The following is a 7,882-nucleotide window of genomic DNA, read 5'->3' on the forward strand; positions in this document are numbered from 1 at the left end:
AGCTATACTGATATGCCAATCTCCTTTTGGGGATTTGCATTAGAATCAGCTTTGTATGTTCTAAATAAGATTCCACCAAAATCAGTATCTTTCACACCTTATGAGATATGAAATGGAAGAAAACCAAGTCTTAAGCAGTTAAGATTTGGGGTTGTCCAGCTTATATCAAAAAGCTGAACACTGATAAATTGGAAACCAGCTCAGCTTAAGGTCGATTTGTTGGATATCCAAAAAATATTTTTGGATATTATTTTTATTTGCCTACATCACAAAAGGTTGTGGTAAGTAGAGATGCCACATTTCTTGAACAACAATTTGTTCAAGAAGGAGGCAAAGGAAGGCAAATAGAGTTAGAATTGGAGAATTCTGACCAACCAACAGATCAGATGGATATGGATCCATCTAGTCAACCTACACCTATTGATGAAACATCTACAGCTATTCCTCATAGATCAACTAGGGTATCTCACCCACTAGTGAGATATGGTTTCCTTCATGAAGAAGAACAAGAGTTGTCTACTCATGAAGAAATAGATCATGGAAATGATCCACTTACCTATGAAGAAGCTATATCAGATATAGACTCTTCAAAATGGATTGATGCTATAAAATCTGAGATTGATTCCATGTATAAGAATCAAGTTTGGGATCTTGTTGACCCACCTGAAGGTATTGTACCTATAGGGAACAAATGGGTTTTCAAGAAGAAAATTGGTTCTGATGGAAAGGTAGAGACCTATAAAGCAAGGCTAGTTGCAAAATGGTTTTGCCAAAGGCAAGGAATCGACTATGAGGAGACTTTCTCACTTGTTGCCATGCTTAAATCAATTAGGATTCTATTAGCAATAGCTGCGATTATGAGATTTAGCATATGGATGTCAAAATAGCTTTTCTCAATGGATACATTGAAGAAAACATTTTCATGGAATAACCTAGGGGTTTTGAATCCCAATATGGTTCCAAGGTATGCAAGCTAAAGTGATCCATTTATGGGTTAAAACAAGCTTTGAAGAGTTGGATCATTCGTTTTGATAAAGCCATTAAGTCATTTGATTTTATCAAAAATGAGGATGAGCCATGTGTATATAAGAAGGTTAGTGATAGTGCTGTCACTTTTCTTGTCTTATATGTGGATGACATTTTATTGATGGGTAATGACACAGGTATGTTGACAACTGTAAAGGTATGGTTGTCAAGTACATTCTCCATGAAAGACTTAGGGGAGGCAACCTATATTCTTGGGATTCCCATCTATAGAGATAGAGCGAAAAAAGAATAATTGGTTTATCCCAAAGATACTTGGAAAAGGTGTTAAAGAGATTTAACATGCTTGATTCCAAGAGAGGATTGTTACCAGTGAGACGTGGTAGCCACCTTTCTAAGGAGATGTCTCTCCAAAGACACCTGAAGAAAAAGATAAAATGGCCAGGATTTCATATGCTTCGGCTATTGGAAGTTTGATGTATGAAATGTTGTGTACTAGGCCAGATATCGCATATGCTGTTAGTTTGACTAGCAAGTATCAATCTAATCCAGGTTTGGAACACTGGATAGCTGTCAAGAATATCCTTAAGTACTTGAGAAGAACTAAGGATTTATTCTTGATATACAGAGGTGGTGACTTATTCTGATTTCCAATCAGATATCGATGATAGAAACTCTACCTCTGGATATGTGTTCATTTGTAATGGAGGTGCAGTCAGTCAAAAGAGTTCCAAACAGAGCATGACTGTAGATTCCACAACTGAGGCTGAGTATATTGCTGCATCAGATGCTGCAAAGGAAGCTGTTTGGATAAACAAGTTCGTCACAGAACTTGCAATAGTTCCTTCCATTGAGTCAGCAGTTTCACTTCACTGTGATAATAATGGAGCAGTCATACAAGCTAAGGAATCCCTGTCTCACTAGAAATCCAAACACATAGAAAGGCGCTACCACATTATCAGAGAAATAGTTGGGCGAGGCAATATAGCCATGCAAAAAATAGCATCAGCTGAAAATCCAGCTGATCCATTCACTAAGCATATGTTACAAACTCAGCTAGACCGACATCTTGAGAATATGGGTCTAAGATATTGTAATGGAAGGCTCTAGTGCTAGTGGGAGATTGTTAGTAGCATGCCTTAGAGCATATCATTTAGTATTGATCTTGTACATGTTTTATTGATAAAAGGCAATTTCACTTTTCCGTTTACATAATATATTTATGTGTAATAGAAAAGGTCCATTGATATTTTGTTAGAAATTATATTCTTAAGTTGTTAAGAATATGAGTGACAGTATTTCTAGCATAAAGTATCATAAATTGGTTCACAATCGAGGATACTTCACAATAAGGGCATGACTTATCTAGAAAGATTGCAATCATGTTTGTTCCCAAGTTATTTATATGAGATGTAAATAAGATGGAATTGTGAGTCTCATGCCATATAATAAACATGATTGGCACTTATACATGATAAGTAGGCCGAACCAGTGACATTTATGACAAGCACATGGAGTTTACTATTGTCAATATATTTTCGTAAATCATATCAGTGCATATAATCTTTAGACCTGAGATAGCACAGTTATCTTGTATATAGGTGGTTTGAGTTTGACACTGCTTTCATACTTGTACTCTGTATGAGTATATGGGCATGTGTTGGCTCCTACTAGTTATATATGGAGGTAGGTGTTGATCAAGATGGAATCTGTTACCCTAAGTAAATAAGAATAAAATCCTATGTTCATTTAATTGTTCTTGATGTTTCAAGTTCCTAGCCAGGACAGACAGATTTAATTAGAAAAAAGTTTCTGATGAGAAAATCTTTTTAATCAAGAACTGGAATTAAAAGAGAACATAATATTCATAGCAAATGGAGTTTGACATAAACCATGACTCCAGCTCGAATTGAGATTTTGTAACAAAGAGATTCTAGTACATGATAACATATGATTATAGGTTCATTTAAGGTAAACCTTATTACTGATTGGATGGCCATGGCATGCTATGCTAGGTGTTAACCATAGTCTATGAGGTGCATAAAATGATTTAGAGAAAATATTTATGGTAAGAAAGAGTTCTGATGATATTAAGAGTTAATATCATATCTCATTGCCAATTAGTGATGAGCCTAGTGAGTCACACATATACACAAGTAATCACTAAGTTAAATGTGATTTAATTAATTAATTAAAGAGTTTAATTGATTAATTAAATAGGTTTGGTTTGCAATTAGATTGCAAAGTCCCTAGCATGGCTTGAAACCTAATCTAGGTTATTGGATGTATAGTATAAGTTAAATTTATATTTAAAGTGTTTAAATATAAATTTAATTATGAGAAATTAATTAATATAGATTAATTAATTAATTTATATTTGATATAAATTGATTAGAAGAAGAGAAATAATTATTTTGGGTTGAGAACTCAAAATTAAGACGCAGGGGTATTTTGGTCATTTCACAGGGTGACATGTGGCACCATGAGATGGTGACACATGGCACTACACATAAGCTTGCCAATTGTCTTTTAATCATGTAAGATGATCAAAGTCAAGATTAAATCTAAGTTTGACTCTTGGCACAATATGATTGGGTCAATTAAACTAAGAGCCAATTAGAAGGTGATATGTGGCAAGGGTTTTAAGTGGCGACCTAGCTATATAATGTGTTGTTATGAAAGAGTAAAAGAATAAGCTACTGTTCTTCATAGGTGCCGCCACCCTTGGAGTGCTCTTCCTCTCTTCTTCTTCATCTCTCATCAATTCAAAGAGAATTGCCAATATTCTCTTGAATTAAAATTGCTAGAAATCATTTCTAGTGTCCTGTATACAACTGTAATCTCTCTAAAAGGCAAAACCTAAATTTCTAATTGATTAGAAAGGCTTGAGAAGCTATTCAAGCGGCTGCCATTAGTGATCTTGGTGTGGACAACCTAGAGGGACAACATCTGGTGTCCTAGGTGCATCCCAAAGGTGCCAAACACAACTGCAGTGCATCAAAAGGTTAGTGCACATGTTCTTGATCTAATATAGGGTTCTAATGAATTAATCTGTTAATTCTAAAATCTTAAATGGCAAATGTAGATTCAAAAAATATATTAAAGTCTTAATATGTTGTTTAACATTGAAATCAAATAGATAAACAATGAATCTTGCATGATGCATGATACTCTAGAAGAAAATTTTTGAATTCAATGATCTAAACTTATGTTTTTCTTGCTTCCACTCCTTCAATAATGTCAAATGCAAAGAACTCAACTCTTATAAGAATTTATAAGTAAAATTAAGTATGTAAAATTCAATTTATTGGATTAATTAGTAGAAATGACTTGGGTGGATATTGACATACTTTAATTATGTGTTTTGTTGATAAGGAGCCATTCAGGGAATAGGGAAAGGTTGGATCAAGTCAAAACTAATTAAAGAGGTTTGTGCACAACAACTAACTCTCTTTTGTTTTTTTTTATTTCAAATTAAAATTGGCATTGAATGAGTTGTGAAAATAGTTTATGGTTTTTATTATATTATTGAATACTTTGATTGACAAAAATTATGTGTTGCTAGCCTAATTTTAGGAAATTATTTGAATGAAATAAGAATGTGAATTGATGAATATTTTGATACTTGGAAAATTATTGAAATGGTTTGAAACCACAGTTGTCATGACTATATGTTTGAATTCCTCACTAGCTTACCTAGTGGGACGAATTAGATTTGTATTCCCCCTCTAACTGAAGTGTTAAGGTGTGTGCCAGTTGAGGACGAATTGAATGAGTACTCATATACATGTGCTAACTAGCCTTTGCATTCCCCATTAGCCTTTGGTTATTAGGACGAATTGGATAATCGTGTTATGATCAAAACTGTGTGACTTTTCAAAATTCATGTTCTATGATTTATGAAATAAAATTTGATTTATTTAAGTAATTTTCTAGCTTTAAAAATAAAGCATGATTTTATATGTGTTAATATTTCAATTGATTTAATTTGAAAGATTGTGATTTATGTTGATGTGTAAATTTTTTTTTTTTTTAAGTTGTGCACCACTGAGTCTTTGCCTCACGATAGCTTGTTTACACTATCGCAGGTAAAGAGGTAGATAAAGCAACAGAGTAGGCTGCTTGTGACTTAAAGTGGTCAGCATTTTGGAGTCATTACCGCGTATATAGATTATACCCTTGTAGATTTTCGTTTAATGTATATGTATCTGTGTGTATATACATAACAGACTTGAGCAGTTGTATAAAGATTTTGGAATTTTATTTTTTTATCATTGTAAATATTTGTAATGTAAACCTATTATTTCATATTAATGAAATGCTTAAGTTTTTTTTTATATTGTTCAAATAATGAATTGCTTGAAATTGTGTTTGTTGAGATTGAGTTGTGTTGAAAATATTGGAGTTGTGGTTAAGACACATATACTGGGAGTATTTTTAACAGGTTTTGAAGAACTGTTTTCTCAAATTATAGACAGCACTCTGCCAAAATTTTTGTAAAATTATCAAAATCCCGAATTAATCAAAAATTTGACTCGTGACATAAACCTTAATAAAGGCTTTTAATAAGTATTCAACATTACCCTACAATTTAAAATGAATAGAAATTGGTTTAAAATCTCTTATAGTATATTTAATGGGTTATCGATAGGTAAAGTTCAGTAATTTATCAGGTATACTACAGGATCATATTATGCCTTACAGAGAGGTAAGGTGTGACAATTTAAACCCCCTTACATCACTTTTTGAAGGAGAGGAGGAACAATAAGAAGTAATTATCGAAGAAGAGAGAGAAAGAAGAGCAGAACCCTTTTGGTCTAGAAGCTTGGAATTTTCATCTTCTTCACCAGATTCTTCACGCGAAACATTAGGTTTTTCAGTTTTAGTTTATTTTTCATGTTTTATTCCTTCTTCTAACTTGATTTTCTTGTAATGAACATGGATTATGAGTAATTTTCTTTGATTCTAAAATTAGAGATGTAATATTTGAGTAATTTTATGATTTTAATTTGGGTTAGTCCCAATTTAATGAAATTTATGAGGTTTAATTCACTTTTTGTGAGCTTATTGGCATGCTTAATGTAAGGCTCCATTAAGTTATGTTCTTAATCCTTGGTTGAAGGACCGAAAGGAGAATATCAAGTGATAGATAATCAAGAAATTAAACTTAATTAGCTTAGATCTAGAAATAGACTAAGGATTAAGAAGGCTTAATAGATTGAATAAAGAATCTAATGGGTCTTGGTTAATTTTAAACTCCGCGAAAGTAAGATTTAATTAACCAAGGCACTGTTTGATTCACTCAAAAAAGATTTCAAAGGATTTTAGAATTGGTCTCCTTTAAACTCATAAATTTCATAGGTTGTGCTAGCTAGAGAAAATCCCAAATTGACTTGAATATAAACCCTTAACTCTGGAATCATCTTTTTATCCATTGTTGCTTGAATTTTAATTTTGAGTGCTCTAGTTTATCTCATTTTTGCCTATTTTCATGAACAATATCTTATTTTCTTAATTTTAGTCATTTAATGATTTAGTTAATTGTTTAAATTGAGTTTTGCATCTTCATAACTTAAACTTTAAATTTCCAAATTTTTTTTGTTTGTTTGATTAAAATACAATTTTAACATACTTTATTTTATCTAAAAAAAAATTCAATTGAAAACACAAATCTTCATGGAAACGATATCTTTTTCTATATTACTTGAATGATCTGTGCACTTATGGTGGTCCACATCACCTTTGAGTTAACCCTGGCACTAAGCCACCTATGACTGTTCTTCGAGATTATGATTTCTAAACAGTAGACACTCTACCACACATGGGGCTTAGTATGTATGTAGAAAACTATGAGCAATCCAGGAGGGACAAATCATTTCACCATAAAGGACCCATCACTAGAAAGCAGCAGACCTAGAGCCTACTAATCATGGTGGAGCAGCTACTATAGCAGCAAACACGAATAGAGCAGCTGACAAGGGTAAGTCATCTCAGTCCTTTCATAAACTATATTATACCATGGCTCGCCTGGAGTTAGGGTTTGCTCTCAAAATTGTGTAAGAGTTTTAATATTCACCTAAAGAAGATTGAAAAGTGGAGTGAACTCAAGGAGGGTCTTGAGAAGAGGATGTAGGCTTAAATAACTGAACCTCTATAAATTCTTATGTGCAATTTTTTTTTTTTTCTTCTCTTCCTTCAACTTGAAATTTCCTTCATGCTACCTCCTCCAAAATCTATATAACTATATAAAAGCAAAGGACAATGGTATTTTTTTCTCTTTCCTACTTAGCAATTTCTATAAGTTTTAAATATATTTTTCAATTTTCATAAAAAAGTTAAAAATAAGGCAATTTTCTCACTCCTAATTGGCACTTTTAATTAAGATAAATAATTGAATTTTTAATTTAAATTGATTTATTTATTATTTGATAACTTCTATTTCTTAATTAATTTTCTTTATTTTATTTGGACTTTACACTTTTTTTTTTCAAATTTTGTTTACTTTACATTTTTTTTCTTCAAATTATGTTTATGGAATTTTTTTTTTCTTTGTTAGATTATTTTTCTCTAAATTATATTATAAATTACTTTATGTATAATTTGAATCATTAGAGAAAAAAAAATGTTTTAAAAATTAAAAATACTACATAATAGAAAATATGTATATTATATTAGCACGTTAAAAAGACAAGCAAGTGAGTAACAATAATAGCTGAATTTAATATGAAATAGGGCAACGACACTTTATTAACCGATTTAATCTCAATTTCCTTTCCTTTTTATATCGAACCTCTTTTCTATCCTTTTGTTTTTCCATTTGTTTTTGATCTTTTTTTTTTTATGTTTTGATTGGATCAATTAACATATATTTTGGGTTTTAGAAGTGGCGAAACCACAA

Source organism: Hevea brasiliensis, chromosome 9, assembly GCF_030052815.1.
Source record: "Hevea brasiliensis isolate MT/VB/25A 57/8 chromosome 9, ASM3005281v1, whole genome shotgun sequence".
Lineage (NCBI taxonomy): Eukaryota > Viridiplantae > Streptophyta > Magnoliopsida > Malpighiales > Euphorbiaceae > Hevea > Hevea brasiliensis.